The 25,890-nt window shown below is 45.0% G+C and overlaps 1 protein-coding gene across 1 annotated transcript in view; it reads left to right on the top strand.

Annotated features, from left to right (window-relative positions):
- Positions 1–18,542: 18,542 nt before the first annotated feature.
- STYXL2 (serine/threonine/tyrosine interacting like 2) overlaps positions 18,543–25,890 on the top strand; it is a 140,487-nt gene continuing 133,139 nt past the window's right edge. The window contains exon 1 of the mRNA XM_073617369.1: positions 18,543–18,664. The gene's annotated coding sequence lies outside the window, so the exon portion shown is untranslated. The remainder of the gene's footprint in view (positions 18,665–25,890) is intronic.

Raw genomic sequence — 25,890 nt, 5'->3', positions numbered from 1 at the left:
CAGGTGAAACTACAAAATAACAGAAATAGACCTCAATAAGTATAATATTGCATACAATACAGCATACATTGCATAAACAACGATATACAGTACAAGATGAGATAATAAAAACTTACTTTTTAAGTTCTCTAAGGGGTGATGACGATAGATTGAGAAAGACATGTCTTCCTTCCTGCAATGTGTTGAAAAGAATGGTGGCTGGTTCACTTCCTGTTAAGATTCTACCCAGAATTCCCTGCTTGCTGACAACTTCCTTAATTACACATACAATAAAACAATAAAACAGAACTGCAGCAATACCAAAAAGGAATGCTAGATGGAGCCTGCACACCACACATGATTGTCTTAAGTAAATTACACATTTTGCATGTAAATTTAACAACACGGGTACAAATAAGGTACAAATAATCAGCAAGACATCTGGTGGACAGAACAGGGTATGAAGAGTAGTGGTCAAGAGATGACTGAGGACAGGGTATGAAGAGTGAGAACGAAGTAGTGGTCAAGAGAAGACTATGGGCAGAGTATGAAGAGTGGGGATGGAGTAGTGGTCAAGAGAAGACTGAGGACAGGGTATGAAGAGTGAGAATGGAGTAGTGGTCAAGAGAAGACTATGGGCAGAGTATGAAGAGTGAGAATGGAGTAGTGGTCAAGAGAAGACTGAGGACAGGGTATGAAGAGTGCGAATGGAGTAGTGGTCAAGAGAAGACTATGGGCAGAGTATGAAGAGTGAGAATGGAGTAGTGGTCAAGAGAAGACTGAGGACAGGGTATGAAGAGCGAGGATGGAGTAGTGGTCAAGAGATGACTGAGGACAGAGTATGAAGAGCGAGGACGGAGTAGTGGTCAAGAGAAGACTAAAGACAGAGTATGAAGAGCGAGAATAGAGAAGTAGTGGTCAAGAAAAGACAAAGGGCAGAGTATGAAGAGCATGAATGGAGTAGTGGTCAAGAGAAGACTATGGGTAGAGTATGAAAAGCGAGAATGGAGTAGTGGTCAAGAGAAGACTATGGGTAGAGTATGAAGAGCGAGAATGGAGTACTGGCCAAGGGAAGACTATGGGCAGAGTATGAAGAGCGATAATGTAGTAGTGGTCCAGAGAAGACAAAGGACAGAGTGTGAAGAGTGAGAATGGAGTAGTAGCCAAGAGAAGACTATGGGCAGAGTATGAAGGATGATAATAGAGTACTGGTCAAGAAAAGACAAAGGGCAGAGTATGAAGAGCAAGAATGGAGTATTGGTCAAGAGCAGAATTAGTCTAAACACTATAACAAACAGGGCACTAGATTTAGATGTTATAAGGGCCACTGAAATTGTCACTGGGCACACTGGCTCCAGTTTGGCAACACTACACAAAACAGGGACTCCCCGCAGGAACATGGAAAGGACCCAGAGTTGAGAATCCACATACAATCAATCCAATGACAGCACTAAACAAATGTCCAAAAGTCTAAGGCAGGAATCTCCAAAGTTTCAAAACTAAGGGCCATGTTTACGGGCCTTCAGACATTAGGAGGGCCAAAGTGTAGCCTGCAGAAGTAGAAAAATGTCCTGACATCAGTGGGAATAAACAAGGCCCCATCTTTGGTATAAGGGGAAGGAATAGTATCCCATCATTGGTGTCAGTGGGAGGAATAGTGCCCCATTGTTGGTGTCAGCGGGAGAAACAGTGCCCCATTTTTGGTATCAGTGGGAATAACAATGCCCCGTTGTTGGTGTCAGCGGATGGAATAGTGCTTAATTCTTGGTGTCAGTGAGAGGAATAGTGCCCCAAGGGCAAGATAAAGGCAAGCAAACGGCTGCATTTGGCCCCCAGGCCACAGTTTGGAGACCACTGGTCTAAGATCTTTAATGACAAAATTGATTTCTAGCAATGAAACGCCAACACGATTTGGGGGTCAAACACACTTCGGTTTAATAAAGGCTTAGTAAATTTGACTATGCCTAAATTGACTCAGGTAGGCAGATACCAAATGGATCACTGCTTGAGACAGTTTCAGGAGGACAGGTTAAAGTGGTTCTAAAGGCAATTCTTTTTTAAATTAAAATAAAAAATATGTTATACTTACCTGCTATGTGGAATGATATTGCACAGAGCCAGCATCTTACCTCTTCTTTCCCCCCCCCCCCCCGGCGCTGCCCACCCCTTCTTCCTGTGGGAGCATGTGGGCGAGCTCCCTAACCGGGCTGTGTGCATCCATAGGCAGACAGTGTGGTTCGACCCCACTCCCTCCTCACAGGATTTGACTGACAGCAGCAGGAGCCAATGGCTCCCACTCCTCCCAGATTATCCTGTGAGGTCAGGAAGAGAGGGGAGAAGAGATGCAGATGGGTCAGTGCTGGAGAAAGAGAGAATTGAGAGAGGTAAGTGTTGGGGAGGTGGGAATAGTTAAAGAGAGAGATCGAGGGGACCCCCTTCCGCCATGGACATCTGCTGCTGTATCCTGGGAACTGGTGAGAGAGCTATCTGCCCATTATTGGCGCGGCTGGCATTACTGATAGCTGAACACCAGCTGCATCCCTCACATACTGCATCTACACCAGCCTTGCACAGCACCTCTTCAAGACCTATACCCTATCAACTCTATACCACTGTTCTACTGAACTACATCTATTCTGCGTCTGTGCAAAAACGATTCCACCTCAATAGTATACATTAACTGCATGCATGTTCATCAGGACTGTTGTTAAGTGCATCAACGCCTCTTACAGGACCCAACGATAGCCAGCAGAAGGACTACCTCTGTCATGCAACCTGCCCACCAATCCCCCTCCGTCTCCCTACACCCATTCTTGTTATCTTAAACACTAACAGTGCTTACCAGATGGTCTTAAGAGCTAGCATAGCCACCATTAGTGCAGTTTAGCTTTGATGGTTTATAGATTCAGTCTTGTTTCTGTCACTGCTGCTACAGTCTGTGGTGTCCTCAAGCTGCAATCCAATACTCCGGCAGCGGCGACTTCTCTCCTTGGCAGACACCAGCCACCTGCAAAACTGTTAAATCAGCTTGCCATAGGCTCCTCCACAACCCTGACCTGCCAAGATGAGGAGGAGCCTAGGAAAAAGGACATGACATCTTCCATGCTGCATCTGAGGTTGGTGTGTTTGAGGGAGGAGGAAATTGTATTGGGGACATGCGTGGCAGGGCAGAGTAAGAAACATTTGTGCTGGGCATAAGTGTGCTAGAAGGAGGGAAAGAAAAGAGAATTAATGCTAGGTGGTGGAGGATACGCACTTTGGAGGGATATATGCCAGGAAGAGGGGTTGAGGAGGGGGAGAGGTTTTTTTTAGGGGGTGATTGGGGGGGTGCTAGGAAAGGTGATTTGGGGGAGATTTGTGCTGGAAGGGTGGGGGTTTTTTGCTAGGACTAAGAAAGGATTTTTTTTTTTGTGGGGGGGTATTAGTAAGGGGGACTTGGGGGGGGGGGGCTTTTGAGCTTGGAGGGGAAATTTGAGGGGTAGAGAATTTGTGCTAGGATGAGTGATTTTTTTTCTTCCAGGGGCGGGGTGGGGGAGGGTGAGGATTTGAGCTGGGAAGGAGATGGGGGCCAAACATTTGTGCTGGTAGGGTTATTTCGGTGGGGGCTGGTTTTTGCATTGGGAGGAGGGCGAACTATTGTTTGGAGAGCTTGCATTGGAAATATGTGTTTAGCAGGTTAGTGTGCAGACGACCAGACTTTCGACGAACTGAATCACGTCGGACTTTTCGACGGACTTTCGACGGACTTCCGTCGAATCGGACTTGTCTACACACAATCACACCAAAGTCAGACGGATTCGACCGTGATGACGTACAACCGAACTAAAACAAGGAAGTTCATAGCCAGTAGCCAATAGCTGCGCCCTAGTGTCGGTTTTCGTCCGTCGGACTAGCATACAGACGAACAGATTTTTCGTCCAGACTCGAATCCGTCGGAAAGATTTGAAACATGTTCCAAATCTAAAGGCTGTCTGATTTGCAACTGAAAAGGTCCGCTGCAGCCCACACACGGTCGAATTGTCCGACAGATTCGTTCCGTTGGACAAGTTTGGTCGAAAAATCCGGCCGTGTGTACACGGTATAAAGCTTGATTTTTTTTTTATGTAGGGGGGGGGGGAGAATATGTATTAGGGGTATATGTGCTAGTAGGGAGGGGGATTTGAGGAGGGGGGAGAGGATTTTTGCAGGGGGGTGGTTTGTGCTAGGAAAATAATTTTTTTGGGGGGGAGAGTTGTATTAGGAAGGGGGGATTTGTGCTAGTAGGGATGATTGGGGGGGGGGGTGTTGAGTTCGGAGGTGGCATTTAATGGGTAGAGGATTCTTGGGTGATTTATTCTTTCTTTTTTTTGGGGGGGGGTGTTGTGCTAGGAGGGGTCATTTCGGGAGGGAGATGATTTGAGCTTGGAGGGAGTTGGGGGGCCAAATGTTTGTGTTGGGAGGGGGGATTTCAGTGGAGGTGGGGTTGCATTGGGAGGAGGGGGAACTTTTCCTTGGAGAGCTTGCAAAGGGATTATATGCTTAGGGTGTTAGTGTGCAGATTAGTGCTTGATTTTTTTTTTTTTTTCTTGGGGGGGGGGGGGGTGATTTTTGTTGACATATATTCCTCATACATCTTGGGAGGAAGGGGGGTGAACAGTTTGGCATCTCCACCTTGGGCACTAGATGACCTTCTCCAAAATGGAGCACAGTGGAGAAGTTCAGTGTTGGGGTTCACATACACTTTAAATCCAGCTGGTCCCTTCATATATTTATGTGAAAAGCTTTAGCCAATCATTATAGATTCCCCTCCGGTAGCAGAGTGTCAGTCACATGTCCCTGAGCGGCACGATCGTGGATCCCGGCACTCAGGGCGTTAATGGCGGAGGCATTAAATGCGCCGCAGAAGACATATTTTGTTGGGAGCGCAAATTGCCTGGCCGTCAGAAAATCAATAAACACCCCAGCGACAACAGCGAAATGAGAGTTATTTTCCCTGATCACTATCTTTGTGGCCAATGTGTACTTAGAGCAAAGCAGAGTCTCTCTCTGGACGCGTTGTGGCAGCTGACGCCGCCGGTAGACATCCCTTCCCTGCCTGCGCTATTGTTGTGACACCGCATGGCGGACCTGGGACAATGGAGAGCGCAAACAATTGTCCCTTTGCATCCCTTAAAACCTGCAGTCTATGGCGGCGTTCATACCTGTGCACAGATCCATTCCTATTACATTTCTCTGCTGCCATGGAAAATTCTTAGTGGGTCATTCACACCAGCAGGGGTCTCTACCGCCGCTCTAAAAAAGCCATCTGAGGCAGATCACCTTTCAGAGGGCGGTAGAGCAGCAGCTGCCAGGCATTCAGGAGGCAATACTGCCACTCTGTGAATGTTTACTTAATTTTTTGACAGCCAATTGGGGATTTCCTATTTAACCTCTTAAAGCGGAGTTCCGCCGGAAAAAAAAAAAATTTAAAGTCAGCAGCTACAAATACTGCAGCTGCTGACTTTTAATATATGGACACTTACCTGCCCAAGGTGCCCGCGATGTCCTCACCCGAAGCCGATCTGTCTCTCGGCTCCCGGGTGGAGGCGCCGGCATCTTCGTCAAGGAAACCAGGAAGTGAAGCCTTGCGGCTTGACAGCCTGGTTCCCTACTGCGCATGCGCAAGTCGCTCTGCGCAATCTCACTGGTCCCTGCTGTCTTCTGGGACCTGTGTGTCTCCCAGAAGACAGCGGGGGGGGGGGAACAGAGGAGGGGCCGGACATGGCGTAGATCGCCGCGGATACTGTGGATTATACAGGTATCTCCCCCCCCCCCTCCCCCCTGAAAGGTGCCAAATGTGACACCGGAGGGGGGGGGGGGGGGGAGAAATCTGATCAGCAGAAGTTCCACTTTGGAGTGGAATTCCGCTTTGAGGACCGAGCCTCTTTTTTGACACTTGTTGTTTACAAGTCAAAATGGCGGTCATTGCAATACTTTATGTCACACAGTATTTGCGTAGAGGTCTTACAAGCGCAATTTTTTTTTGGAAAAAAGACACTTTTTGAGTTAAAAAGTAAGACACCAGTAAAGTTAGCCACATTTTTTTCTATATTGTGAAAGATAATGTTACGCCGAGTAAAGTGATACGTCACGCTTCAAAATTGCGCCCGCTCGTGGAATGGCGACAAACTTTGGCACTTAAAAATCTGCATTGGCGACGTTTAAACATGTCTACAGGTTACCAATTTTAGGTTACAGAAGAGGTCTAGTGATAGAATTATTGCTCTCGCTCTACCGTTTGCGGCAATACCTCACATGTGTGGTTTGAACACCATTTTCATATACGGGCGCGACTTCGTTTCTGCGCGCGAGCTCAGCGGGACAGTGCATTTAAGAAAAAAAAAAAAATTTGCACTTAAATGCGCAGCGCAGCGGGAGGGGGGACCCCACTCTCATCTCCGATAAAAGTGATCTTGCGGCGAATCTGCCGCAGAGACCCCTTTTATCCTAAAGAGAAACGCACGCCGCTTCTGAAAATACCGAGGTGATGGCAGCTATCTGCTGCCATAACAACGGTATTTAGCGTTGTTAGAGGACTGTGGGGAGAAGTTAGCCTGGAGGGCTAGTGAAAGGGGCAGCTGCAGCCAGGTGGGTTGGCAGTGCCTGAAGAGGTGGTCCTGGGATCAGTACTAGTAGCCACAGGAGTAATACAAGCTGGACACTGAACTTTGCTACAAAACCAAAGGGGCCTCGGGTTCCTGCCTGTAGTGGGCTATTGCTTCATCTAACTGAGTGACTGTTGGATAATGCACAGTGTTCCAACTGGGATCTGCAAGTGAGAGTTGGAGGAAGAGTGGAGCTGTATATAGAGAATGTATATAGGAAGAGTTGTCCTTGAAATTTGTTTTGAAGTCAAGTGGGCATCCCACAATCTCCCATCTCTATCAAAGTTATTATCCCCCAATAAACAAAAAGAAAAAGAAATCACGGACTGTTCTCTGACTCTGCAGTGCCTGTGGAAATTCGGTGTGCCTGGCTGTGCAGGGTGGGGGATCCCAGTTATCTGCGGCCCTTAAAGGGGTGCGCTACATGACTTTGGATCAAACCCAAACCAAAGCAATCCTCATCCCTAATGGGCACCATTGAATATAATGGGAATCTTGATATTGAACATTGAAATGCTTTGAGAAATGCACTTAAACCACTTAAAGTGGAGGGCCACCCTAAGATAAAAAATAGCATGAAAAATCCAAAAAAAAAAAAAAAAAAAAAAAAAAAAAACATTTGAAAAAAAAATGTTTTTTTTAAACTTACCTGAACCCTTGTTGCTAGGCAGTCTTCCCAATCTGCCTCTTCCTATTCCGCGGCGTGTTCTGCTCCTAGCTGAGCGGCCCCGTTGCCTTCTGGGAACTGTGTGTGTGTTCCCAGAAAACCACGGGGGCCATTCACAGAGCGCCGCGCCGCTCGCGCGTGCGCAGTAGGAAACTGGCAGTGAAGCCGCAAGGCTCCACTGCCTGTTTCCCTTAGTTAGGATGGCGGTGCCGGGACCCGAGAGCCGAGGGACGGGTCGGCCTCGGGCGGCCGACATCGTGGGCACCCAGGACAGGTAAGTACTTATTTAAAAACAGCAGCTACAGTGTAGCTGCTGACTTTAAAAAAAAAAATTTTCCTGGCCAGAATCCCGCTTTAAGGACCGCCCACGGCATATATACTGCGGCAGGGCGGCCCTATTGCGTGAAATGACGTACCTGTACATTGTTTCGTGCACGAGATGATGTGGCCGCGCGCACAGCGGGGGGAGCCAATGCGCGGTTCTGGCGGGCCGCGATGTCCGCCGGCCACCCGCGACCGCTCCTCAGAGAGTCAGAACGGGGATCTGTCAATGTAAACAAAGCAGATCCCCATTCTGATAGGAGAGTACAGTGAGATCTGCTGTTCCTAGTGATCAGGAACAGCGATCTCTCTCCTCCTCCAGTCAGTCCCATCCCCCACAGTTAGAAACACCTCCCTAGGACACATTTAACCTCTTGATCGCCCCCCTAGTGTTAACCCCTTTCCCCGCCAGTGTCATTTATACAGTGATCAGTGGATATTTTTAGCTCTGATCACTTTAACCGCTTGCCGACCAGCCGCCGTGATTATACTGCGGCAGGTCGGCGCGATCCCGCTTACCGTCGTAGCTATACATCGGTCCCTTTAAGCAGAATAGCAGGCGCGCACGTGTCCGCTGCACAGCGGGGGTGACGATGCTCGTGGCCGACGGTCGCGATGACCGACGGGCACGAGCGATCGTGGGCACGAGAGGCCGAAAACACACACATCCTAGTTCTGTGAATAGAGGAGAGAAAGATCGTGAGTCCCTATGAGCTGGGAACCACGATCTGTCATTTCCTCTAGTCAGTCCCCTCCCCCACAGTTAGAACACACACACATAAGGAACACAGTTAACCCCTTGATCGCCCCCTAGTGTTAACCCCTTCCCTGCCAGTGACATTTAAATAGTAATCAGTGCATTTTTATAGCACCGATCGCTGTATAATTGTCAGTCGACACAAAAATGTGTCAAAAGTGTCCGATGTGTCCGCCATAATGTCGCAGTCTCGATAAAAATTGCAGCCATTACTAGTAAAAATAAATAAATAAAAATGCCATAAATATATGCCCTATTTTGTAGACTCTATAACTTTTGCGCAACCAATCAATAAACGCTTATTGTGATTTTTTTTACCAAAAATGTGTAAAAGAATACATATCGGCCTAAACTGAGGAAAAAATTTGCTTTTTTAAAAAAAAAAAAAATTGGGGCTATTTATTACAGCAAAAAGTACAAAATATTGTGTTTTTTTCAAAATTGTCGCTCTTTTTTTGTTTATAGCGCAAAAAATAAAAACCGTAGAGGTGATCAAATACCGCCAAAAGAAAGCTCTATTTGTGGGGAAAAAAGGACATCAATTTTATTTGGGTACAGTGTCCCACGCCCGCGCAATTGTCAGTTAAAGCGACGCAGTGCCGAATCGCAAAAAATGGCCTGGTCATTCAACAGCCAAATCTTCCCGGGACTGAAGTGTCAAAAGTGTCCGAATCTGTCCGCAGCAATGTCGCAGTCCTGCTAAAAATCGCTGATCACCGCCATTACTAGCAAAAAAAAAAAAAATTATAATAAAAATTCCATAAATCTATCCCCTATTTTGTAGACGCTATAACTTTTGCTCAAACCAATCAATATACGCTTATTGCGCTATTTTTTTTACCAAAAAATAGGTAGCAGAATACATATTAGCCTAAACTGATGAATAAATTGGTTTTTTTAATATATTTTTTTGGATAAGTATTATAGCAGAAAGTAAAAAAATGTTTTTGTTTTTTTTTTCAAAATAGTCTTTTGTTGTTTATAGCGCAAAAAATAAAAACCGCAGAGGTGATCAAATTGTAAAGAAAGCTCTATTTGTGGGAGAAAAAAAGGACGCCAATTTTATTTGGGTACAGCGTCGCGCGCCCGGCACAATTGTCGGCTAAAGTAACGCAGTGCCGTATCCCAAAAAGTGGCCTGGTCATGAAGGGGGTAAAACCTTCCGGTCCTTAAGTGGTTAAGGCCTCATGCACACTGGACATTTGGTCATCTCTCCTAGACGCCTTTCCTCCTAGCAGTAACGCTTTGCAGGAACAATATTTGCACAGAATGTGTACATCCTTTCTATGTTTGTGGGTTTCCTTTATATGCTCAGACCTCCAAACACACACAGTGCTGTTAATTGTCATTATAGCTATGCCCACTAGGTGTCGCCCAAATCCCACAAATATGAGACACTGGAGGACATCCATCACACAGCCATTAGTGACCAGTGTGATAGAAACATCAAATTTACAGTGCATATACCATAGCTCCCAACTGTCCCGGATTTCGAGGGACTGTCCCGGATTTGGTGCAATGTCCCTCTGTCCCTCTGTCCCCCTCATTTGTCCCTCATTTTGGTCTGATCTATATAGTTGTGTATAAAATGCACTTTTTATCTTTCAAAAAGTGTTTCCCGGTGCTAAACCTTTCATCTGATTTCTAAATTGCTGCATTTGTACATTTTAAAAGCCAATATAAAGGAATAGTAATGGTAAAAAAAAGTCCTTGTGGATTTACTTACCTTTTTTTTTTGGTTAATTCTCCTTTAAGGGGGTGTGGCAGGGGGCGTGTTCTATGTCTACATACATTTGTTTGTAGGTGTCCCTCATTCACATCTCAGAATGTTGGGAGGTATGGATATACTGCGTATTCAAGTAACAGCAGAGTCCTACGGCAGTGCAGAGTATTACAGGAGAGGAGAGTTAGCTAGAGGAAGGAACACAGTACTACTCCAGCATGTAGGCAGGTGCAGTTTACTTTATCCACTGCAGGTGGCGCTCCCCTGCAGCTGAAGAACAAGTCAAGAGGAACTCAGTTCCTCTATGGTTTCCTGGGTCACTGGCAAAGCACCCAATTAGATGTTGCAGTCCCATGTGACTCTGGTAGCCATCTTGGGTCAGGCAGAGCCTATTTTAGGGACCTGGCTCCCAGGTTTGGTATGCTTTATGCGAGTCGGCAGTAAAGGGTAAGGTACCCTGCCTGTTAGGGACAGTACTAGCGGTAGGGAAAGGTTCCTGACGAGGAGGGAAAGCACAGGGTCGCAACTCCTTTGGACCACATTCCGCTTGGGCAAGAGATGACCAAGCCAAATTCCGCTCTCCTAACAGACGCTATCAACCCGGCTGATATCTGTTCTCTTCACATGGATTGAAACCATGAGTGTACCCAGTTGGGCAGGCGTCCCTCGGGGTTTGTTGTGAATTGGGATGGCATCACTTTAATATAAACTTTACTATTGCACCTGACTGTGTGAATTATTGCCACCGCACCACACTAGTGGAGAGTATTTCAGGAGAGGAGAGTTATAGAGGAAGGAGCAGAGTCCTCCAGCAGAGCAGATTATTTTAGGAGAGGAGAGTTATAGAGAAAGGAGCAGAGTCCTCCAGCAGTGCAGAGTATTTCAGGAGAGGAGAGTTATAGAGGAAAAAGCAGAGTCCTCCAGCAGAGCAGATTATTTTAGGAGAGGAGAGTTATAGAGAAAGGAGCAGAGTCCTCCAGCAGAGCAGAGTATTTCAGGAGAGGAGAGTTATAGAGGAAAAAGCAGAGTCCTCCAGCAGAGCAGATTATTTTAGGAGAGGAGAGTTATAGAGAAAGGAGCAGATTCCTCCAGCAGAGCAGAGTATTTCAGGAGAGGAGAGTTAGATAGAGGAAGGAGCAGAGTCCTCCAGCAGAGCAGAGTATTTCAGGAGAGGAGAGTTAGATAGAGGAAGAAGCAGAGTCCTCCAGCAGAGCAGAGTATTTCAGGAGAGGAGAGTTAGATAGAGGAAGGAGCAGAGTCCTCCAGCAGAGCAGAGTATTTCAGGAGAGGAGAGTTAGAGGAAGGAGCAGAGTCCTCCAGCAGTGCAGAGTATTTCAGGAGAGGAGAGTTAGATAGAGGAAGGAGCAGAGTCCTCCAGCAGAGCAGAGTATTTCAGGAGAGGAGAGTTAGAGGAAGGAGCAGAGTCCTCCAGCAGTGCAGAGTATTTCAGGAGAGGAGAGTTAGATAGAGGAAGAAGCAGAGTCCTCCATCAGTGCAGAGTATTTCAGGAGAGGAGAGTTAGATAGAGGAAGAAGCAGAGTCCTCCAGCAGAGCAGAGTATTTCAGGAGAGGAGAGTTAGATAGAGGAAGAAGCAGAGTCCTCCAGCAGTGCAGAGTATTTCAGGAGAGGAGAGTTAGATAGAGGAAGGAGCAAAGTCCCCCAGCAGTGCAGAGTATTTCAGGAGAGGAGAGTTAGATAGAGGAAGGAGCAGAGTCCTCCAGCAGTGCAGAGTATTTCAGGAGAGGAGAGTTAGATAGAGGAAGGAGCAAAGTCCCCCAGCAGTGCAGAGTATTTCAGGAGAGGAGAGTTAGATAGAGGAAGGAGCAGAGTCCTCCAGCAGTGCAGAGTATTTCAGGAGAGGAGAGTTAGATAGAGGAAGGAGCAGAGTCCTCCAGCAGTGCAGAGTATTTCAGGAGAGGAGAGTTAGATAGAGGAAGGAGCAGAGTCCTCCAGCAGTGCAGAGTATTTCAGAAGAGGAGAGTTATAGAGAAAGAAGCAGAGTCCTCCAGCAGTGCAGAGTATATCAGGAGAGGAGAGTTAGAGGAAGAAGAAGAGTCCTCCAGCAGAGCAGTGTATTTCAGGAGAGGAGAGTTGGATAGAGAAAGGAGCACATGAGGTAATCACCTTTAAACAGAAACAATATTATGTTCTTCATTTATTTATCCACGCTGACATTGTAACCTTTACTGGTTCCTGACTTGGCCCCGGGGAAGTCTCATGTCGGACCCCCTCCTCCTCCTCCCGCTATCACTGGACCACGCTCTGCCCCGGGGATTTAGCAATGCTGAAACTGTTTTATGAAAAACAACTTCTCTGTTGTGGGAAAAAGTAAACTTATTCAGCTTATGGTGAAATATATTCCAGGAAGAATGAAATATGCTAATGTAGGTATAATACATGCAGAAATATGCACTAGTGCTGGAAAATATGCAGAAGCTCAGAGTCCCCAATATTCCTCCCTGACACCCATGAGAAGGATCCAAAGGCCAAGACACCACCGAGCGCCGCAAAGCATTCTGGACTTCCTTCAACGCCAACAACAGTGTTTAATGAGAACAACCAATTATCTTCTCTGTTATAATTACACTGGTATGCTTTTATATAGAATTGAAGATATTATCTGTCTGTCTGTCTTTCTCAACCAGGGTTCCTCCAGAGGTTGTTAGGGGTTCCTCGAGCAATGAGCAATTTCTGCCTCTCAGGTAAGTTCCCCCTGACCCCAAATATAAGGAGCGTTCTTCCCACCGACCATCACACTAATGTCCTATGGCCTGTAGAGTCATTTCTATCAGGGGTTCCCTGAGACCATAAAGGTATTTCAAGGTTTGAATTGGTTCCTCTGTGTTAAAAAGGTTGAGAAACGCTGTTGGATGGATGGATATTGGATGAATGGACGTTGGATGGATAGATTGATATAGTTACATAGTAGGTGAGGTTGAAAAAAGACACAAGTCCATCAAGTCCAACCTATGTGTGTGATTATATGTCAGTATTACATTGTATATCCCTGTATGTTGCGGTCGTTCAGGTGATTATCTAATAGTTTCTTGAAACTATCAATGCTCCCCACTGAGACCACCGCCTGTGGAAGGGAATTCCACATCCTTGCCACTCTTACAGTAAAGAACCCTCTACGTAGTTTAAAGGTTAAACCTCTTTTCTTCTAATTTTAATGAGTGGCCACGAGTCTTGTTAAACTCCCTTCTAAGAAAAAGTTTCATCCCTATTGTGGGGTCACCAGTACAGTATTTGTATATTGAAATCATATCCCCTCCCAAGCGTCTCTTCTCCAGAGAGAATAAGTTCAGTGCTCACAACCTTTCCTCATAACTAATATCCTCCAGACCCTTTATTAGCTTTGTTGCCCTTCTTTGTACTCGCTCCATTTCTAGTCCTTCCTGAGGCAAAAAGGACGTTCTGGACAGCCGCACTCCAGAATATAGCCTTTATTAGTAAAAAGTCCAACAGATACAAGCCACAGCAAAAAATGGGACAAACGAACTGACGCGTTTCACACTTAACAGTGCTTAGTCATATGACTAAGCACTGTTAAGTGTGAAACGCGTCAGTTCGTTTGTCCCATTTTTTGCTGTGGCTTGTATCTGTTGGACTTTTTACTAATAAAGGCTATATTCCAGAGTGCGGCTGTCCAGAACTTCCTTTTTGCCTCATGTTGCTGTATGCTTAGCCGGCACCTGGTGTTCCAGTTCCGAGAAGATTTCTCTATCCACATTTCCACCTGGAGCAGTGATCCCTTTCACATCCTTCCTGGGGACTGGTGCCCAGAACTGGACAGCGTACTCCAGGTGCGGCCGGACCAGAGTCTTGTAGAGCGGGAGAATTATCGTTTTATCTCTGGAGTTGATCCCCTTTTTAATGCATGCCAATATTCTGTTTACTTTGTTAGCAGCAGCTTGGCATTGCTGAGCCTATCATCTACTAGGACCCCCAGGTCCTTTTCCATCCTAGATTCCCCCAGAGGTTCTCCCCCAGTGTATGGATTGCATTCATATATTTACCACCCAAATGCATTATTTTACATTTTTCTACATTGAACCTCATTTGCCATGTAGTTGCCCACCCCATTAATTTGTTCAGATCTTTTTGCAAGGTTTCCACATCCTGCGGAGAAGTTATTGCCCTGCTTAGCTTAGTATCGTCTGCAAATACAGAGATTGAACTGTTTATCCCATCCTCCAGGTCGTTTATGAATAAATTAAATAGAATTGGTCCCGGTACAGAACCCTGGGGAACCCCACTACCCACCCCTGACCATTCTGAGTACTCCCCATTTATCACCACCCTCTGAACTCACCCTTGTAGCCAGTTTTCAATCCATGTACTCACCCTATGGTCCATGCCAACGGACCTTATTTTGTACAGTAAACGTTTATGGGGAACTGTGTCAAGTGATTTTGCAAAATCCAGATACACCACGTCTACGGGCCTTCCTTTATCTAGATGGCAACTCACCTCCTCATAGAAGGTTATTGAATGGATGGATATTGGTTGGATGGATGGATTGATAGACATTGGATGGATGGATGGTTATAGGATGGATGCAAGCATGATGGATATTGAATGGATGGATATTGAATGGATGGATTATTATTAGTTGGATGGAAGGACATTGGATGGATGGATGGATTGATATTGGTTGAATGGATGGATGGATATTGGATGGATTGATATTGGATGTATGGATTGATATTAGTTGGATGGATATCGGATAGATGGATATTGGATGGGTGGATGGATTGATATTGGTTGGATGGATGGATATTGGGTGGATGGATGGATGGATGGTTAATGGATGGATATTGGATGGATGGATGGATATTGGGTGGATGGATTGATGGTTATTGGATGGATGGATGGATGGATATTGGATGGATGGATATTGGATGGATGGATGTTGGGTGGATGGATGGATATTGGGTGGATGGATGGATGGTTGGATAGATATTGGATGGATGCATGGACATGTATGTAACTATGTAACATTGAATGGATTCATGAATGGATGAATATTGAATGATGGATGGATACTGGATAGATAGAGGGATGGATATTGGATGCATGCATGGATCGATATTGGATGGATGGATGATTTTCGATGGATGGCTATTAGTTACATAGATACATATTATGTGTCATATGTTGTGTCATGTGTTGTCATATGTTGTGTCATATGTTGTCATATGTTGTGTCATATGTTGTGTCATATGTTGTCATATGTTGTGTCATGTGTTGTCATATGTTGTGGCAATACACTTTGACATGTGCGTGTTCACAAGTGTGAATAGAGGTGATAGAACACGTGTGAACGGCCCCTCAGTCAGGTCTGATTCGATGCATTTTTAGTGCTTTTTGCATTTTGCAGATCTGCACCGCACTCCATCTCACAAGGTTGCCTATGGATCACGTTCTGTGGTGCAAATCTGCAATATGCTATTATGCTAATAAAATTTATAGCAATTAATTGATCGGCGTAGGGTTTGATCGATCCCCATGAGTATAATGATTGTGTAATGTTTTCCTAATCGTCAGTACATAATCCTCGTGTGCCTCACCTCATAGGAAGCCAATTGTTCCATCTGTGTAGCGATCGATCGCAGCTCTTAGAAATTCATTACTAATCTTGACAATCAATTGTTGGAATTTTAGAAAAATAAAGTCTCCTGTGCTTCTATCCAAAATCGGATTGGTTGTCATGATTCATTTTGCGATCACCAATTTGTATGACGGTATTGTGTCAGCAAACAGGTTTTGGGCATAGAAGACACTGCAGGAGGGGACAAGAGATTTGCAGTGACAGAGCCCCCCCCCCCCCCCCATAGTACAGACAGGCTGGGAGACATGACACCAGGCCTGTGGGGGAGGGGATACACAAGATTCTATTTCTGTCTGACAATACTCCCGATTCTATTTCAGTCTGATATGTGTCCATGTGACTGCGAGAAGAATCCCGTATAATGCCTGACGGCAATTGGGCCAAAATTAAACCTTGCGGGGATCCCCCCCAAAAAAATCACCCTTCAGCCACATTATCATCAATTTTTTTTTTAACATAAATAAAATATTTTATATACTTTTTTTAAAATTATTATTTCAATAATATTTTATATACTTTTTTTAAGTTATTATTTCAATAATATTTTATATACTTTTTTTTTACTTTTGAATAGATGGAGTCTTTTATTTTTTATTTTTATTATTATTTCAATAAAATTTCAAAATCAAATTCATGCATTAAAAATAAATGTAAAAATTGAGGTTATTTTAAATAAAACATTCCCCAGTCAAATTATGTTTCTGATTTTAATTATTTTAAACTATAAATAAAACAAATAAATAAAAATAATCGATTAAATCATTTCACGTTATGGCTTTTCAGTTTGATAACGTTGTATGGATAGAGCAGTATTAAACCCAAAAAGCAAACATTTCTTACATTGCAGGTTATCAATTCATACAGTAGATGAGATGGCTGCATTTGTTTTCTTTTTTTTTTAGGCTTTCTTTGATCTATTTTCATCTGGTGATCCAGCCAGCAAGCCTGTTGTTTTTTTTCAAAAGAACAAGCTCTCCAGCAGAATGTATCAGTTACAGGGATGAGGCAAACCATTCAACACTGGCAAAGGTGCTTACAATGATCAGCTTTCATTTATTTATGCAAAACCTCTATCCCAAAATGAAAACTGAAAAACAGCTGTAAGAGCTTATAAAGTGTGACCTGGAGCTTGGCTTCAATTGCTTAGTATATTCAAATCTGCTAGTCCATCTAACACTCCCCTCTCCCCAGACTGACAATGCTGCTGTCCAGAGGTGCCCCCTGTGCTCCTTCATCCAGAGTGGGGGCGCTCTAACAAAGGAGGTGTGTTACTGACCAGATCACCAGGTAATAACAGAGGGGACAAAAAAAAAAACAACTAATGCAGCCACCACATCTAATGATTCGTAAGCTGCAATATATGACATTTGTGGTTGTGGGTTTAATGCTGCTTTACCTATTGTAAAGCTAATATGGATACTATTGTTCGTTTTATGTGGTTTGTGTCACATTCGCTTGTTTTTTTATTTTTTTTTCCGGAAGCTATTTATGGCACCTGGCTGGCCCCTCCCACCAGCCATGATCTGCCCGCACTGCATAGAGAGGCATGGAGACCCGGTGATGATGTCACTGCACCTACAGTAAGACCCCTTTCACACTGGGGCCCACCCATGCGTTAGCCGTAAAGCACCGGTCCTTTTAGCGCGCGCTTTGTCGGCTTGTAGCGTGGCTCTTTTGACCCCAAAGAAAGGGTTGAAAAAAACGCCCGTGTTGCGGTGCTTTTCAGGAAAAATATAACCAGATAAGATTTCAGCTTTAAAATTTTTGATCCAACATCACTTTTCGATTGGATGACAACAGTCACCAAATAGGGGGAATCTCAGAGATGGCAATAAAAAACCTGACGGAGGGGGTTCCAATCCCCTTCCACACTATCCGAAAAAAAAAAAAAAAAAAAAGTTATTTTAGATACTTTTTTTTTTTGTGTAGCTAAAAAAACTTTTTTTTTTTAGTTTTGGATAGCGTGGATTTTTACATTTCTGTAAATATTTTATTCTAACTTTTTATATATATATATAATTGTTATTATTATTCAGGATTTTTATAGCGCCAACAGTTTACGCAGCGCTTTACAATGTAGAGGAGGAACAGTACAATTACAATACAGTTCAATACAGAAGGAATAGAATGGCCCTGCTCATGGAGTTGTACACATATATATAGATATCTATATCTATATATAGATATGTATATCTATACATATCTATCTATCTATCTATCTATCTATCTATCTATCTATCTATCTATCTATCTATCTATCTATCTATCTATCTATCTATCTATCTATCTATCTATCTATCTCTATAGATATCTCTATCTCTATCTCTATCTCTATAGATATCTCTATCTCTATCTCTATCTCTATCGATATAGATATAGATATCTCTATCTCTATAGATATAGATATAGATATCTATATAGATATAGATATAGATATAAATATAGATATAGATATCGATATCGATATCGATATCGATATCGATATAGATATAGATATAGATATAGATATAGATATAGATATAGATATCGATATCGATATAGATATAGATATAGATATAGATATAGATATAAATATAGATATAGATATAGATATCGATATAGATATAGATATCGATATAGATATAGATATAAATATAGATATAGATAAAGATATAGATATCTATATAGATATAACGTATACATAATATTTTGGCATCTCTTCCTTCCTTTTTTTTTTTGAACACAACTTTTGGCCGTATTTTTCACCTGTCGCAAAGTTTGTGTTGCTGTGTCACACTTGATGTGATTTGCAGGGTCCCGGCCCCCCCCCCCCTCCTCTGACATTCCATGTGGGGACACGCTATCAGCAGCCAATGCTGGCCGGCTACTAAATATAGCGCGCTCAGGGCTCACAGCCTGTGACTTCACCCTCCCGGGTGTGAATGAGTCGGTGATTCTCAGCGAGGCACCCCCCCACCACCACCACCACCGTCACGCCAGGTAAATCTGTATATTTCGTGTCCGTATTCTTGTTCCTGAGTCCCGTCTGCTGTCAGTGAGCCCGAGCTCCAGGTCTGGGTGTGACAGGCGCGCCGGCTACGCGTTCCAAACGCCCCCCCCCCCCGCTGCTTTGTGGGGTCTCGCTCCTCGCTGGAGCTGCACGCTTAGCTGGAGCCTGACTTAACAAGCCAGCTGTCTGCGGACCTCAGTGGCCTATGACAGCCGCCCGGCTAAGGACGCACAAGAGCGAGCCGGCTACACTTCTAATGCTTGCTGCCCCCGAGGGGCTCCGTCCACTTTATTGAATTATAATAAGCTGTAGAAGAAAACATAGGAGAGCAACGGCAGAAGAAGACCAAGTGGTCCATCGAGTCTGACCCTTTTTTTATTTTCTTTTATCCTTTTTGGATCTCTGTCTGTTGGTTGACTCACTACCTTTGCTGGAAGTCTACTCCAAGCATCAATTACTCTTTCGGTAAAATAATACTTTCTAAGATTAGTTTCCTCCGGATAGTTGAGCTGGGCAGAGGGTGCACTGTGGTATTCAGTATTTTTCATTGGGAATTTTTTTTTTTTTTTAGATTGTAAGCTCTTTTGCCCGGATTCCAAAGCTGGTCATACAAATGGCGACTTTTAGACCATTTTAGGGCTCGTCCACACCAGAACACGGGAAGCCTGCGTTCCAGGCGCGTTTCCCACACCACGTTCAAAACGCATTGGGTGTGCAATCTTCTGCGGGTGTCAATATATTCCTAACGGCATCCCAAACACAGACCGCAAATGCATTGCGTTTGCCTGCTTTAGATCGCATGCTACAGCAGTATCAGCGCGTTTCTTTTTTTTTTTTTCTTCCCCTTTTATTGGTTGAACTGGATGGACTTGTGTCTTTTTTCAACCAGACTAACTTTGTAACTACAGTGCCTTGAAAAAGTATTCATACCCCTTGACATTTTCCACATTTTGTCATGTTACAACCAAAAACGTAAATGTATTTTATTGGGATTTTATGTGATAGACCAACACAAAGTGACACATAATTGTGAAGTGAAAGGAAAATGATAAATGGTTTTCAATTTTTTTTTTTACACATAAATATGTGAAAAGTGTGGGGGGTACATTTGTATGGCGCCCCCCGGAGTCAATACTTTGTAGAACCTCCTTTCTCTGCAATTACAGCTGCAAGTCTTTTTGGGGATGTCTCTACCAGCTTTGCACATCTAGAGAGGGACATTTTTGCCCATTCTTCTCAAAACATCTCAAGTTCTGTCAGATTGGATGGAGAGTGTCTGTGAACAGCAATTTTCAAGTCTTGCCACAGATTCTCAATTGGATTTAGGTCTGGACTTTGACTGGGTAATTCTAACACATGAATATGCTTTGATCTAAACCATTCCATTGTAGCTCTGGCTGTATGTTTAGGGTCGTTGTCCTACTGGAAGGTGAACCTCCACCCCAGTCTCAAGTCTATTGCAGACTCTAAAGCCGTGTACGTACGAGCGGAATGTCCGACAGAAAAAGTCAGACAGAAGCTTTTCATCGTCTATTCCGATCGTGTGTATGCCTCATCCGACTTTTGTTTTCAAAAATTCTGACGGACCTAGAGATGGAACATGTTCTAAATATTTCCGACGGAACCAATTCCTATCGGGAAAACCGCTCGTCTGTATGCTGCTCCGACGGACCAAAAACGATGCATGCTCTGAAGCAAGTACGAGACGGAAGCTATTGGCTACTGAACTTAACTTTTCTAGTCCCATCATAAGTGTTGTACGTCACCGCGTTCTTGACGGTCGGACTTTGGTGTGACCGTGTGTAGGCAAGACCGCTGGAATGGAATTCCATCGGAGTTTATTCATTGGAGTTTATTCCGACAGCAAAACCGGTCATGTGTACACGGCATAACAGATTTTCTTCTAAGATTGCCCTGTATTTGGCTCCATCCATCTTTCCATCAACTCTGACCAGCTTCCCTGTCCCTGCTGAAGAAAGGCATCCCCACAACATGATGCTGCCACCACCATGTTTCACAGTGGGGATGGTGTGTTCAGGGTGATGTGCAGTGTTAGTTTTCCGCCACACATAGCGTTTTGCTTTTAGGCCAAAAAGTTCAATTTTGGTCTCATCTGACCAGAGCACCTTCTTCCACATGTTTGCTGTGTCCCCCACATGGCTTCTCACAAACTGCAAACAGGACTTCTTATGACTTTCTTTCAACAATGGCTTTCTTCTTTCCACTCTTCCATAAAGACCAGATTTGTGGAGTGCACAACTAATAGTTGTCCTGTGGACAGATTCTCCCACCTGAGCTGTGGATCTCTGCAGCTCCTCCAGAGTTACCATGGGCCTCTTGGCTGCTTCTCTGATGAATGTTCTCCTTGCCCGGCCGGTCAGTTTAGGTGGACGGCCATGTCTTGGTAGGTTTGCAGTTGAGCCATACTCTTTCCATTTTCGGATGATGGATTGAACAGTGCTCCATGAGATGTTCAAAGCTTGGGAGATTTTTTTTATAACCTAACCCTGCTTTAAACTTCTCCACAAGTTTATCCCTGACCTGTCTGGTGTGTTCCTTGGTCTCCATGATACTGTTTGTTCACTAAGGTTCTCTAACAAACCTCTGAGGGCTTCTCAGAACAGCTGTATTTATACTGAGATTAAATTACACACAGGTGGACTCTATTTACTAATTAGGTGACTTCTGAAGGCAATTGGTTCCACTAGATTTTAGTTAGGGGTATCAGAGTAAAAAGGGGTGAATACAAATGTACCCCACACTTTTCACATATTTATTTGTAAAAAAAAATTGGAAAACCATTTAGAATTTACCTTCCACTTCACATTTATGTGCCACTTTGTGTTGGTCTATCACATAAAATCCCAATAAAATACATTTACGTTTTTGGTTGTAACATGACAAAACGTGGAAAATTTCAAGCGGTATGAATACATTTACAAGGCACTGTATGTAACTATGTAACTATATGACAAAAAGTTGAGCTCATCACTAGGTTGCTTCTCTTTTTATTTCCAGTTATACAAGGGGGGTGGGTCCAGAATGACCTGGGCTCAGTGGAAGTAGGTTGAATGGTGCTGGTTTTCAGACTGATGACATCTAGTGGCAGAAACAATGTACTCCGGGGAAAAGGGGAAATCTCTGGTTTGAAGCTGAATATTGTAGCAAAATCTGGCCTCGCCCTTTTGTTGCCACCATTGTAAGGCTTCCATCGTCAGCAGTGGGGGCTTTTATATACACCCCTGTCAATATTCCTATCGCACACGTTCCTGTGAAGTATGGCTCCTAAAATGGTGGGTGCTGTAGCGATTACCAATTGGGTCCTGGAAACAACAAGCAAGTGTACATATTCGCCAGCACACCATGGATCAACAACTTCCATACAAAAGTTTCTTTTATTGAGAGAGATCACATCACAGAGATAAGTGCAACGTTTCGGAGCAGAGCAGGGCCCCTTCATCAGGCCCGACGAAGAGGCCCTGCGAGCCTCCGAAACCTTGCACTTATCTCTGTTATATACACTCCTGACTGCTGTAATGTATAAACATTACATGCCGACTGTCAGCTTTCAGGGTCTGTTGGAACGTACCTGCCTGTCATGTTTTTAAGGCTTGGCTGTCTCACCTACTGACCTGGGACCAGCATGGTGAGTGTCCTCGGGTAGTGTAGAGGGGGGACCAGCAAACATCTAGTACGTTGATCTCCACTGGCTATTAGGAATTGCGTTGGTGTGCTATTTTGTGTGTGATATTTTGCACTAATATCGTATGACATAAAAAAATTGGAACTACCACCATTTTATTCTTCAGGGTCTTGGCCTTCAGAAAATACATAATGTTTGGGGGTTTTGACTAATCTTCAATTTGCATTTTAACAAGTGTGTGGGAAAAAAAATGCAGCAAAAGTGTTTAAGTGGGGGTGGGGGTGGGGGGTGTCTATTGTTTCTAAGGAGGTCCATTGTTGCTGGTGGGGGATCTACTGTTGCTGGGGGTGGGTCTTATGTTGCTGGGGGTCAGTTGTTGCTGGGAGGGATCTGTGGCTGTAGGGTAATCTGTTGTTGCTGCTGGGGACTATTGTTGCTGGGGGAGGGGGTATTTTGTTGCGGGTGATCCATTGTTGCTGGCTACTGGAGAATCTATTGGTGCTTGCTGCAGGGAGACTTGTTATTGCTGCTGCGAATTTCCAGTTGAGTTTGCCCGCAGCAAAGTCAGCTGGAAGTGGTTACCTTTCAAAACCAGGTATCTGCTCCCCCCGAAAGGTGCCAGATGTGGCAGTGGAGCTCCGCTTTAACAAATTCCATAAAAATTACTTAGTACCAAAATTCTTACTTGGTTCTGTATTCTCTAAAAGGGGCAGTACTGGGAGGTGGATAGGTGGTGGAACCAAGGAATGGTGCAGGAGGTGGATAGGGGGTGGAACTAAGGAATGGTGCAGGAGGTGGGTAGGGGGTGGAACCTAGGAATGGTGCAGGAGGTGGGTAGGAAGTGGAGACCAGGGGTGACTGGGAAAGGGGGAATTCCTGCACCTATTGTCTGAGAAAAAAAAGTCCTGCCTATAGGCAATGGCGGTGCGTCCATAAGGGCACACGGGCGCCGCCCCTTCTCTCCTGCCACCCCCTAGCACCAATAGATAGATTCATGCATTGCATGAATCTATCTATGGCCGCCGCTGTCACCCCCTATTTAGGCGCCCGGCCCCTTTTCGGGCGCAGGACGCCTTTATTACAGTGGTGGGGGGTGGTTTTGAAGCACCTGATTAGGGCCATAGGCTCTAATAGGTGTCAAAAAAGGTGACCTGCGAACGCCATGCTGGGCGCTCGCAGGTCACTCAGCTGTGTGTTAGAAAAGCGAATGAATATTCGCTTTCCTAACACTAAACCGCCTCTCCGCCAATCAGGTGCTCGGATCTGTTACCCGTCACCTAATTGGCTGAAACGGCAGGCGCTGTGATTGGACGCCAGGCGTCCAATCATAGGAGAGAAGAGGAAGAGAAGATGGGAAAAGACATCGAGGAGCTGTCCCACCGAGACAGGTAAGTGCAAACGGTGGGCCGGTGGGGGGCACATTGGCAGCATTTGATATGGCACAGTGGCTGCGTTTGATGGGGCACAGTGGCGGCAATTGATGGGCACAGTGGCGGCAATTGATGGGCACAGTGGTGGCAATTAATTTGCACAGTGGGAGAAATTGATGGGCACAGTGGGAGCAATTAATGGGCACAGTGGTGGCAATTGATGGGTACAGTGGCTGCGTTTGATGGGCACAGTGGCTGCATTTGATGGGCACAGTGGTGGCAATTGATGGGCACAGTGGCTGCGTTTAATGGGCACAGTGGCTGCGTTTGATGACACAGTGGCTGCGTTTAATGGCACAGTGGCGGCAATTGATGGGGACAGTGGCTGCGATTGATGGCACAGTGGCGGTAATTGATGGGCACAGTGGCTGCATTTTATGGGGCACAGTGGCTGCATTTGATGGCACAGTGGCGGCAATTGATAAGCACAGTGGTGGCAATTGATGGGCACAGTGGCTGCATTTGATGGCACGGTGGTTGCGTTTGATGGCACAGTGGCGGCATTGATTGGCACAGTGGTGGCAATTGATGGGCGCAGTGGCTGCATTTGATGGGCACAGTGGCTGCGTTTGATGGCACAGTGGCGGCAATTGATTGGCGCAGTGGCTGCATTTGATGGCACAGTGGCTGCGTTTGATTGGCACAGTGGTGGCAATTGATGGGCGCAGTGGCTGCATTTGATGGGCACAGTGGCTGCGTTTGATGGCACAGTGGCGGCAATTGATGGGCGCAGTGGCTGCATTTGATGGGCACAGTGGTGGCAATTGATGGGCACGGTGGCTGCATTCGATGACACAGTGGCTGTGTTTGATGGCACAGTGGCGGCAATTGATGGGCACAGTGGCAGCAATTGATGGGCACAGTGGCTGCGATTGATGGTACAGTGAGGCTGCAATTGATGGGTTTTTTTCAGAATTTTTCAGTTTGCGCCCCCCAAAAATTTTTGAGCACCAACCGCCACTGCCTATAGGTAAGCCTATAATAAGGCTTATCCATAGGTACAGTAAATATTTCCTAAACGGGCGCCGTTTAGGAGATATTTACTTTAGATGCAGCTGGTGACATCACCGGCACATGCGCTCTGAACCTGTGCCACTCCTTCAGAGTCCTGTGACATAAACGGCGGCTCCCACATGCATGTGCGAGAGTGACGTCATTGCGTCCTCCGGCCACTCACACAGCCAGAGGTTGCGAACCCGGAAGGAAGACCGGGTGAAGATGGAAGCGCCTTCAGTGGTAACAGCGCGCCGCTGGAGGGCTTCGTTCTATTCTAAGCTTCACATAATAGTATGCACCACACAGGTTAAAAAAAAACTGCGGTTTACTACCACATTTTTATATTGTTATTTTTTGGTTGGAGTTCTTTATTACCAGTTTTATTGATATTTGGGCCGTTTGTTGGAGAGATTTCTACTTTTTATTTCCCGCCCCAGTGACTATATGCCTTGTGGTGCATTGCAGTAAGCTGTGCATTGGGCTCTACTATACATTGCATTGGGGTGCCATTCACAATAAAGAGCAGATGCGTTGTGGGCGACGCACGTTCACTTGCGTATTTTAGCATATATTGCCCCAAGTGTTAATTGGCCCCTTCAAAGTCCCAACTAAATTAAGACTTACATTAGTTGAGCTCCGGGGCAGGGAAAGGTCAATGAGTCAGTGGGGATGAGAGGTCAGATAGCTTTGCTCATTGATCTCATTGATCTGCTGTTCCCGGCTGTTTCCCAATTACATGACAATGATTAGCTCAGCTTCCACACTTCAGTACATAACGAGCATTAAATAATGTATAGAAGACATCATTAAAGTCCCTGAGGGTCGGCCGCAGCCATTAAAGGAACTCCCAACGTTCAGCAATCAATTACCGGCATTTAAGCTCAGTATGGATTTTCTGCTAAAACACAAAACGTTTGCTGCCTGACATCCATGGAGTTAAAGGTACGCTCCGGTGTAAATTGAAAAAGAAGTCTTGAGGTGCCCACAGGGAGCCCTACCTACAATGACATACACCCACCGGCCATTTTATTGAGTACCCCTTGCTAGTACTGGGTTGGACCCCCTTTTGCCTTCAGAACTGCCTTCATTCTTCATGGCAAAGCCATAGATTCACAAGGTGTTGGAAACATTCCTCAGAGATTCTGGT

The sequence above is a fragment of the Aquarana catesbeiana genome, linkage group LG02 (assembly GCF_042186555.1).
Source record: "Aquarana catesbeiana isolate 2022-GZ linkage group LG02, ASM4218655v1, whole genome shotgun sequence".
NCBI classification, from domain to species: Eukaryota; Metazoa; Chordata; class Amphibia; order Anura; family Ranidae; genus Aquarana; species Aquarana catesbeiana.
The sequence above is the reverse complement of the archived record's forward strand: the minus strand, read 5'-3'. Positions and strand labels throughout refer to the sequence as shown.